The sequence below is a fragment of the Thermobia domestica genome, chromosome 4, assembly GCF_964235325.1.
Source record: "Thermobia domestica chromosome 4, izTheDome1.hap1.1, whole genome shotgun sequence".
Taxonomy (NCBI): Eukaryota; Metazoa; Arthropoda; class Insecta; order Zygentoma; family Lepismatidae; genus Thermobia; species Thermobia domestica.
The window spans coordinates 236064422-236072612 of NC_137457.1; the positions used below are offsets into that span (position 1 = coordinate 236064422).

At 34.7% G+C, this 8191-nt stretch overlaps 1 pseudogene; it reads right to left on the bottom strand.

Moving 5' to 3' along the window:
- The window catches only part of LOC145683061 (cytochrome c oxidase subunit 1 pseudogene), a 36231-nt pseudogene extending 28358 nt beyond the window's left edge, over positions 1–7873 (bottom strand).
- Between the last annotated feature and the right edge of the window lie 318 nt (positions 7874–8191).

Below are 8191 nucleotides of genomic sequence, written 5' to 3' on the forward strand. Positions count from 1 at the left end.
CTATTCCAATGACTCAAACTGCTATTGAGACATGTTCAACTGTTAAATATCGCCCGGTTTCTACTTTATCGTCAGAAGGACCAATTGAATTTGTTGTACCTGGTGAAACTGGTGATTTTATTCACACTGCATACTTGTATCTCTATGTAAAATGTAAAATTACAAAAACCGAATATACAAATTTAGTTGAGGCAGATATTGTTGCACCTGTAAATAATTTTCTTCATTCGTTATTTAGTCAAGTTGATGTTTTATTAAACGATAAATTAATTAGTTCATCATCTGGTTCATATCCGTACCATGCTTATATTGAAACATTATTAAATTATGGTAGTGATGCTGCTCGAACCCATTTAACTGGGGGATTATGGTATAAATATACTGCAAACCAATTTAATGTATTAGGTAATGCAAATACTGGATTTACAAATCGTGCCCAGTATGTTAGAAATAGTGAATCATTCGATATGTATGGCCGTATCCATGCTGATATTGCCGGTGTGAGATGTATGCTTCCTAATAAAGTAAGCTTACGTGTAAAATTACATCGTACAAAAGATATGTTTGTTTAATGTCTGCTGAAAATACAGCATATAAAATCAAACTTGAAGATGTAACACTTCACGTGCCGCGTCTAAATATTGCTGCCAACTTAGCTATGCAAATCAATGCTGGCATGGAACACATTACAGCCACCATACCTCTTACTAGTGTTCAAACTCGTACCTATACCATTAACGCAGAAGTAAGTTCATATAATCTCGATAATTTATTTTTGGGTAAAGTACCAAAAGGTGTCGTTATAGGTTTTGTATTGAACGCTGCATTTAATGGTCAACCACATGTAAACCCTTTTGAATTTTAACATTTTAACGTTAACAAGCTGCAATTACAAGTTGGTTCAAAATCATTTGCACCGACACCCCTCACTCCTGATTTTGCAAATGGATTATATGTTCAAACATATTCCACTCTGTTTTCCAGTATCACATACACAAGATCATTCACATACAATTTCTTGCGAAGAATTTCGACATGGATACACTTTGTACCCATTCATTCTATCTCCAACAGGAACATGAGATGATTCTACGAGGGATGTCATACGTGACTCCCCTGTCAATTTAAAATTATTATTTTCTCAACCTCTACAAAATTCCATTACATGTATTGTGTACGCTCAATTTGACCCTCTCATTCAAATCGATAAAGACAGGAATGTATATACTGATCACACAATGTAAAATTTCGTCATTTGAGTGCCATGAGGGTTATTGTTCACTTCTCCGCGTTCAACGATAATGATGGTTATATTATTATTAACAAACTTGCAATTGTAAATCCTGATATCCCCTTTCTACAAAGTTGGATTTTTAAACAACCATATCCATTACATGAATTATGTGTGCCGCTCATACTTTCGAATAAACATCTAGTACAACATGATAGTGGTATTGACTGGTACAATGGCGATGTAGATTACTCATTGTTACCCACTATATTGAAATAATATTGTGCTAATACCTGTACCTTGTATACTTATGGTAAGACAAGTCAGGACTATCTGCAGCATCTATTATAACGGAGTGTTGTGAATTTAGAAGATTTACAGTGCCCAAAAGCGTCTTTTTTAGGATTTCATGTTTACTCTTGTGCTTATTTAAAACACAGAATTGGACAATTTAAGTGTTGTGTGCGTGAAGCTTTATTATGTGCCGAGTACTTAAAAGTCTATGGTTATGTTTTATACGTAAATCCAAATAGTGCAACGTATGTTCCATCAAAAATAAAACAAAAGGAGGAAAGTAAGGATGAAGTAGACTAATAAACATGTATAGTGATCAATTATTACAAGTGTTACTAAAGGACTGTATTAGTGGTGCAAATGTGACTGGAATTTATCCCATTGATCGTTGACCTATACTTGTTCAACACCCTGTAGGGCTGATTATTAATTTGGACAAGTCTGATTTACCTGGTAGCCATTGAATAGCGATCTATATCAATAAAAATAAACATGGGTACTATTTTGATTCTCTGGCATAGGGTGTGCCTAAACTAATTCAGCAGTTCCTACAAAGGAATTGTAAACTCTATTTTGTAAATACTGTACAAGTTCAAGATAATCATTCTATCATGTGTGAATATTTTGTATTATATTTTCTGTATTATATGATACGTGGTGTTTCATTTGACAAATGTATTGCCATGTTTAATCATAAAAAAATTAAAAAATAATGATAAGCTTGTCAAAACATGTGGAAAACATAATGAAAAAGAAAAGAGTAGATGTTTGTAGATTTTTAGAAATAAATAAATACGTATTTTTTAATTTTTATATTTTTATTTCTCCATAGAATATCTCTTTCTTACAATGATTTTAAGATTACAATGAAAACATTAAACTTGCTATGCCCTTAGTAATGGGGCGTTTACACTTGGTCGATTTAGTCGCACGGCTAAATCGACTTGTTGCATTTGCGACTAAATCGAAGCAACTAGGCCGAACCAGATCGATGGATGTCTTCAATTGTTTCAACCGAAATTGAATGCTGCTTGTCGACTCGCTCTCCTCTGGTCGATTCGAAATCGACTGGCAATTTTAAAGATGTCCAAGCAAAAAGTAATTGGTACAATTTGCGGTGTTATAGCAGAAGAATTAAGGGACGAAATTAAATAGCAGTGGCAAGAAAAAAGAAAAGAAAATGGTGCTGGATAAGGGAATTTATATTAAGAAAACAGTATTTAGAAGCATAGTATACGTGTACTTTGATGAAAGAATTTTCAGTAGAGAATCTTTGAATAGGTTTAAGCACTTGTCATGGTTCGACAGTAATAACTCTAAACTTGTAAACATAAATATACTTTATACATTATAGAGAAAGACTTCGCCGGTGAAATTAATATATTACACAGTCGTCTTTCATATCGACTCACTCATCGTAACAGTAGTATACTACTTGTAAACATAAAATACTGCTTCCTACATTGTGCAAAAATGCTCCGCCAGTGGAAATCAATATCCTATTAGTCTTCTTTCATTTTTAGTCAACTCATTTTAACCACAAAATTACCATTTTTATGACAGTCTATTGTAAACTTGCACTATGCAATATATTAAGAAATCATTAAATAATGAAAAATGAGATTTTCTTTTTTAAAAAAAAAAATAATAATAACATCATAACAAATAAATAATAAAAAAAGAACATAAAAAGCTCTTTACTAGTATAATCATTAATAAGTGAAAACCGTGCAGTCTCAGTTTAGGTACACCTTGTCTCAAAAAGGTTGAGCGCATTCTTTATTGGTGTTTTGAGGCAAAAATTTTCAAAGTCCAACTTCGGGTATCTTCGGGAAATAGTAAACCAGGTTCGAACCTCCAAGCCAGCCTTTGCAATCGGGAAAAAGTTTGCAGATGTGTTTTTCTTCTTTTAAATATAATAAGACTTGTTATCATGTGTTGGAAAAAAGCAACATTGATTGAAATACTTAATGACACAATATTTCGAAACTTTGTATTAATGTCACCACATGCTTGTTTGTCATTTAGCTCTCCATACGTAATGGAACATTTAGATATGTAAACGAATCTTTCCATATGTAAAAGAATGCTCAAAGTTAAGACATAGAACATAATTATCGCCTAAGTACTAAAATAATAGTCAAAGTAGAACAAAAACAGCGTTTCTAGTGGGTATGAATGTCATAATTTTCTTGAGAGCCGTTATACATCGCTAAAAGTACCTTAGCAGAAGTCCTTGTGTTAGCTCACTGGTAAGCTGTTGGATTTCAAATCATAAGGTTGTGAGTTCGAATCCCTTCTGGGTCAATGCTCATTTAAAATTATATTTTCCGCAATGCATGGAAAATTATATAAAATAATGACATTAAATACATCAGTTGTATATATATAACATAATCATTGCAGAATGTAGTAATTATTATGTTTAAAATATAAAATCTGAGATAATTTTCACAGTAGGTCTGTATTATATATATGAGAATGTTAAATACAAGTTAAGAAACTCGTTCACTAGCAATAAATAAATCATGTAGTGTATTTATTTGCAGCTATTTGTCATATAGAGGGTAATTCTCAACATTCATTAATACAGCATGTCATTTATGTTCTTGAAAACTTATTCGATGCATAAACCGAAGGTTTAAACAGAGAATCCAAAGTCGCAACGCTCGCAAGAAATTCATGAACCCCAAAGGTCACGTGAGCAGACTGGAATTGTCCTTATGAAGCACGCCACAGCAGAAAGTCTTTACATAGATTTTCAATTCAATTCCTGATATATGCTTTTGCAATGTGCAAGTGGTGATGCCTTTAGTCGCTCTCTCTCGCTCGCTCGCTCACTCTCTATTTATACAGAATATAAAAGTGGATGTATGTGTGTGTTTCAACATAATTCTGATATATCTAGCGCAATTATAACTATATTTCTTACAGTCTGCAAAAAAAGTACTGTCGGGATACATATCAAAAATGCTAGAAACTGGTCGATATTAGTATCGAATCCATAGCTTCGTGGTCGCTTAGGTGAATAGTTCTACTTTCAATTCAAGTCCAATTAAGTTCCCATTAGCACCCAGGGTGGTTACGTAGCGACAAAAAAATATCGAAATCAACCGATATTAAAATCGAATCGTAAATTTTCAGCGCCGCTAACAGTGCTGCATTTCCCATTAGTCCACATTAGTCCACATTTCACATTAGTCCCATTGCCTAGAGGGCAATATATTTGCAGAGTGCAAAGTTTAAAACTTGAATAATATTTTAATTTTTTCCGTATGAAAAAGTTAAAAATCAAGAGCAAATATACTATTTCATGAACAATCCTCTTTTACTGTTCTAATATGTATAATAATAGCGTAAGAAATCTAAAAATAATTCAGAACACGTTTCACATTTGTTATTTTTTGTTACGTAGTTCTAGCTGTAGCATGTAGTGAGTGGTATTTAAATGTAATAAATTCACTAATTAAGCATATTCGAATTAAGTTTTATTTTTAAGTTAGGGACGAAGGGGCGGAGAAATATGTAGTTATTGGGGCGCCGAGAGCAAAAGTGCGTAGAGGCGCCGAGCTTTTAAATGCAACACTGGTCGCTAAATTAATTGGTAGAAATTTTAATGTCATTTAAGACCAAATTTAGTCCTAACGGTGGCAGTATCCGTTTGCTCTCCTAGGAGAAATGAAAGAGGCTGACATCAAAATTATATATATATATATATATATATATATATATATATATATATATATATATAAAGACCGACATTAGTGTCGAATCCATAATTTTCGAGGTGGATTAGATAAAGAGTGGCACTCCAAGTGCTTAATGATATAGAAAATTAGTTTTTCTTTCTTTTTTTACGTTGGTCTACTTTTCCTTGATTTGAGACTTTCAAATTTCATCCTATTTTCTACTGAAATGTGTCTGTAAGGCAACAAAGAAATAATTCTATATGATAAATTTAAATTCATTTTAATTCGGAAGTTGAGAAACACTTTGCCATTATATATAGTAAAGGTCAGATCCACCAGCATAGTAACAGAGAGGAGCTTGAGCCATTGACGGTAGAAATTCAAACTCCGGTAAGTGATAATTTCACAGTGTTGTTTTATTACAAGTGTAGCCTCTTTAGTCAACGGAGAAGAGGACGTGGATCATGGGTCAGAGTTGATGTCGATGGGTCGGAGTTGGTCGCAATGGTTCAGAGTGGTTCATAGTTGGTGGTGAGTCAGAGTGGATCACGATGGATGATGGGTCAGAGTGGGCCAATGGGTCATTTGGGTGGTGGGTGATACTGGATCATGGTGGGTCGTGGATCAAATTTTCATTGACCCACACCATCTCTGGTTAAAATTGTACTAAAGAGAAGAGGCACCGAAGATGCATGTCGGCTATTATGCTCAAATTTTGCACATAGATAGTACCCCACCAGAAAGCAATAAATCTGAAACGGTTCACGGTATCACCTCCTAGAACTCGAGATGTAGGGATTTGTCTGATTGGCTAAATTAAGACGTCAATGATTTATCCATCAACAAGCAAGCTTTTTATGATCGTTTCCGTAGGGAAATCAGAAGAACACGTGCCTAGTAATCGTAATATTGATATAAGTGAACAAGTTTGTAAACAGAACGCTGCAGCCTAGCTGTTGCGCACCTAATCCTACATTCCCCCACTCCCTTCTCCGCTACAATGATGTTTTGCAGTGTTGCAATCTGCAGGGAGCGGAATGGTCTGAGGATTTTCTACGACATTTGAGTGTAAATGCTGTATATTGACTGTTTTAAATTGTTAATGCATTTTAATATTTTCTCTTTGAATATTAAAAGAATTAAGTACGATTAGGGGAAATAATTAAGTATTTCTTACCAACGTAATATATGAATTAAAACCGTTGGAAAAGTTCGAAATTAATTTTAATGAAAAATAAATAAACGATAGAACAGAACTCACCTTCTAAATGTTTTCCATTTCTCCTTCAGTTTCACTCTCCCACTCATCTGAGTCTGTATCGGCCGATGAATCTGAGTCTGAATCGGTTTCACCAAGTCTAATTATCAGTTCATCTACACGCTCATCCATAAGTCCGTCTCTTTCAAAGTAAGAATCTTCAATTTTTTTCACATGTTCACAACATTTTACCCATTTCTGTGGTGAATATTCATTAAATAACTTTCCCAGTAATTCTTTCTTTGCATCCAGTGAATCGGAAATGCATTGCCTCGCTTTGGTCTTGATTTCCCCCCACACAAGTTCAATAGGATTTAAGTCTGCGTGGTAAGGTGGAAGTCTTATTATAGTGTGCCCCGCGTTTATAAATTTCTTGTCAATCGCGTATTGTTTCACATAAGGTACACTTTGAATTCTTAAGAACAGTTGTCTTTTGTTCATTCTCCACAATGTTTTCACTCTATTCTCCGCTTCAATTTCGGTTTCGTTTATAAATTTGTCTGTCGTTGATAGCCACTGTATCATGTCGCTTTTAAGTGAAGACATAGTTGGTCTTTTATTGATTTGAACATTGTGATAACTGGCATTATCAACGACAACAACGCTGTTTTCGGGAAGATTAGGAAGTAGTATTTCATCGATCCATTTTGAAAAATTTCTACTGTTCATGTCATCATGATAATCTCCACTTTTTTGCTTAGATTTGAACATTAATAAAGCATTATCAACAAACCCAAATTCCCCTCCTGCATGGACAATAATAAGACGTGGCCCTTTTCCAACAGTTTCTGTTACACCTATTTCACTCTCACTTTGCCAACACGCCGGTACTGAATGTGATGCGTGAATGTAGGTTTCATCAACATATACAATTGGCCTACCTTGTTTTCTGTATTCACGCAGGTTCCTTAAATATCGTGCACGCCACTCAGCAATGTTCGGATTTTCAATCAAAATCTTTCTCCTTGACTGACATTTTCTCCACCTAAACCCTATAGACCTTAAAAGACACCTTAAATACTCACTGCTACAATCTAATATGCCGTCCTCTCTTATAGCTTTAGTTAGTTTTCGTAATGTTGGAACTACTTTCTTTACTGTGTAAAATTCATGAATTTTTCGCCTAATTGCACCATTAGCAAAATCATCTGTTTGTATTCGCTTTTTCCTTGGATTCTTTTTACCTGTCGGTGTAGAGAAATTCAGCTCACCTTTAGCCAGCGACTGTTTTCCTTCTTTTAAAACTTGAGAAACCATCCATTTAGATAATCCCGTGGCGGCGCTTGTGGATTCGACAACATTATACTTAAGTTTATATAACTCTTTTTGATTTTGCAAGTACGTTGCAACATTGAAAACAATTTCTCTGGCTTGCCCTCTAAGAGGTTTTCCAGAGCACATTGTGGATTTGGACGGACCCGACATGATTTGATTTTCACAGTCAATAATCACGTAATGCGCCTCACACACTCACTACTGCTCAGAAACGCAAACACATGAAAGAAAGACACTACTTCAAAAACAGAGAAGCACCTCCGAGAACAACGACTTCTTCGACACGAATCAATCGGGTAGATGGGTGCCACACAAATGTCAGCAGTTTTAACAGATCACTGATTCCTCGCCTGAACTTCGATAATGTGCTTTTCTTTACGCTGACCTTTCTCAACCCTTAAGTGTGGTCATTGAACCGAAGCACACATTTTGTCTTTGACAGGG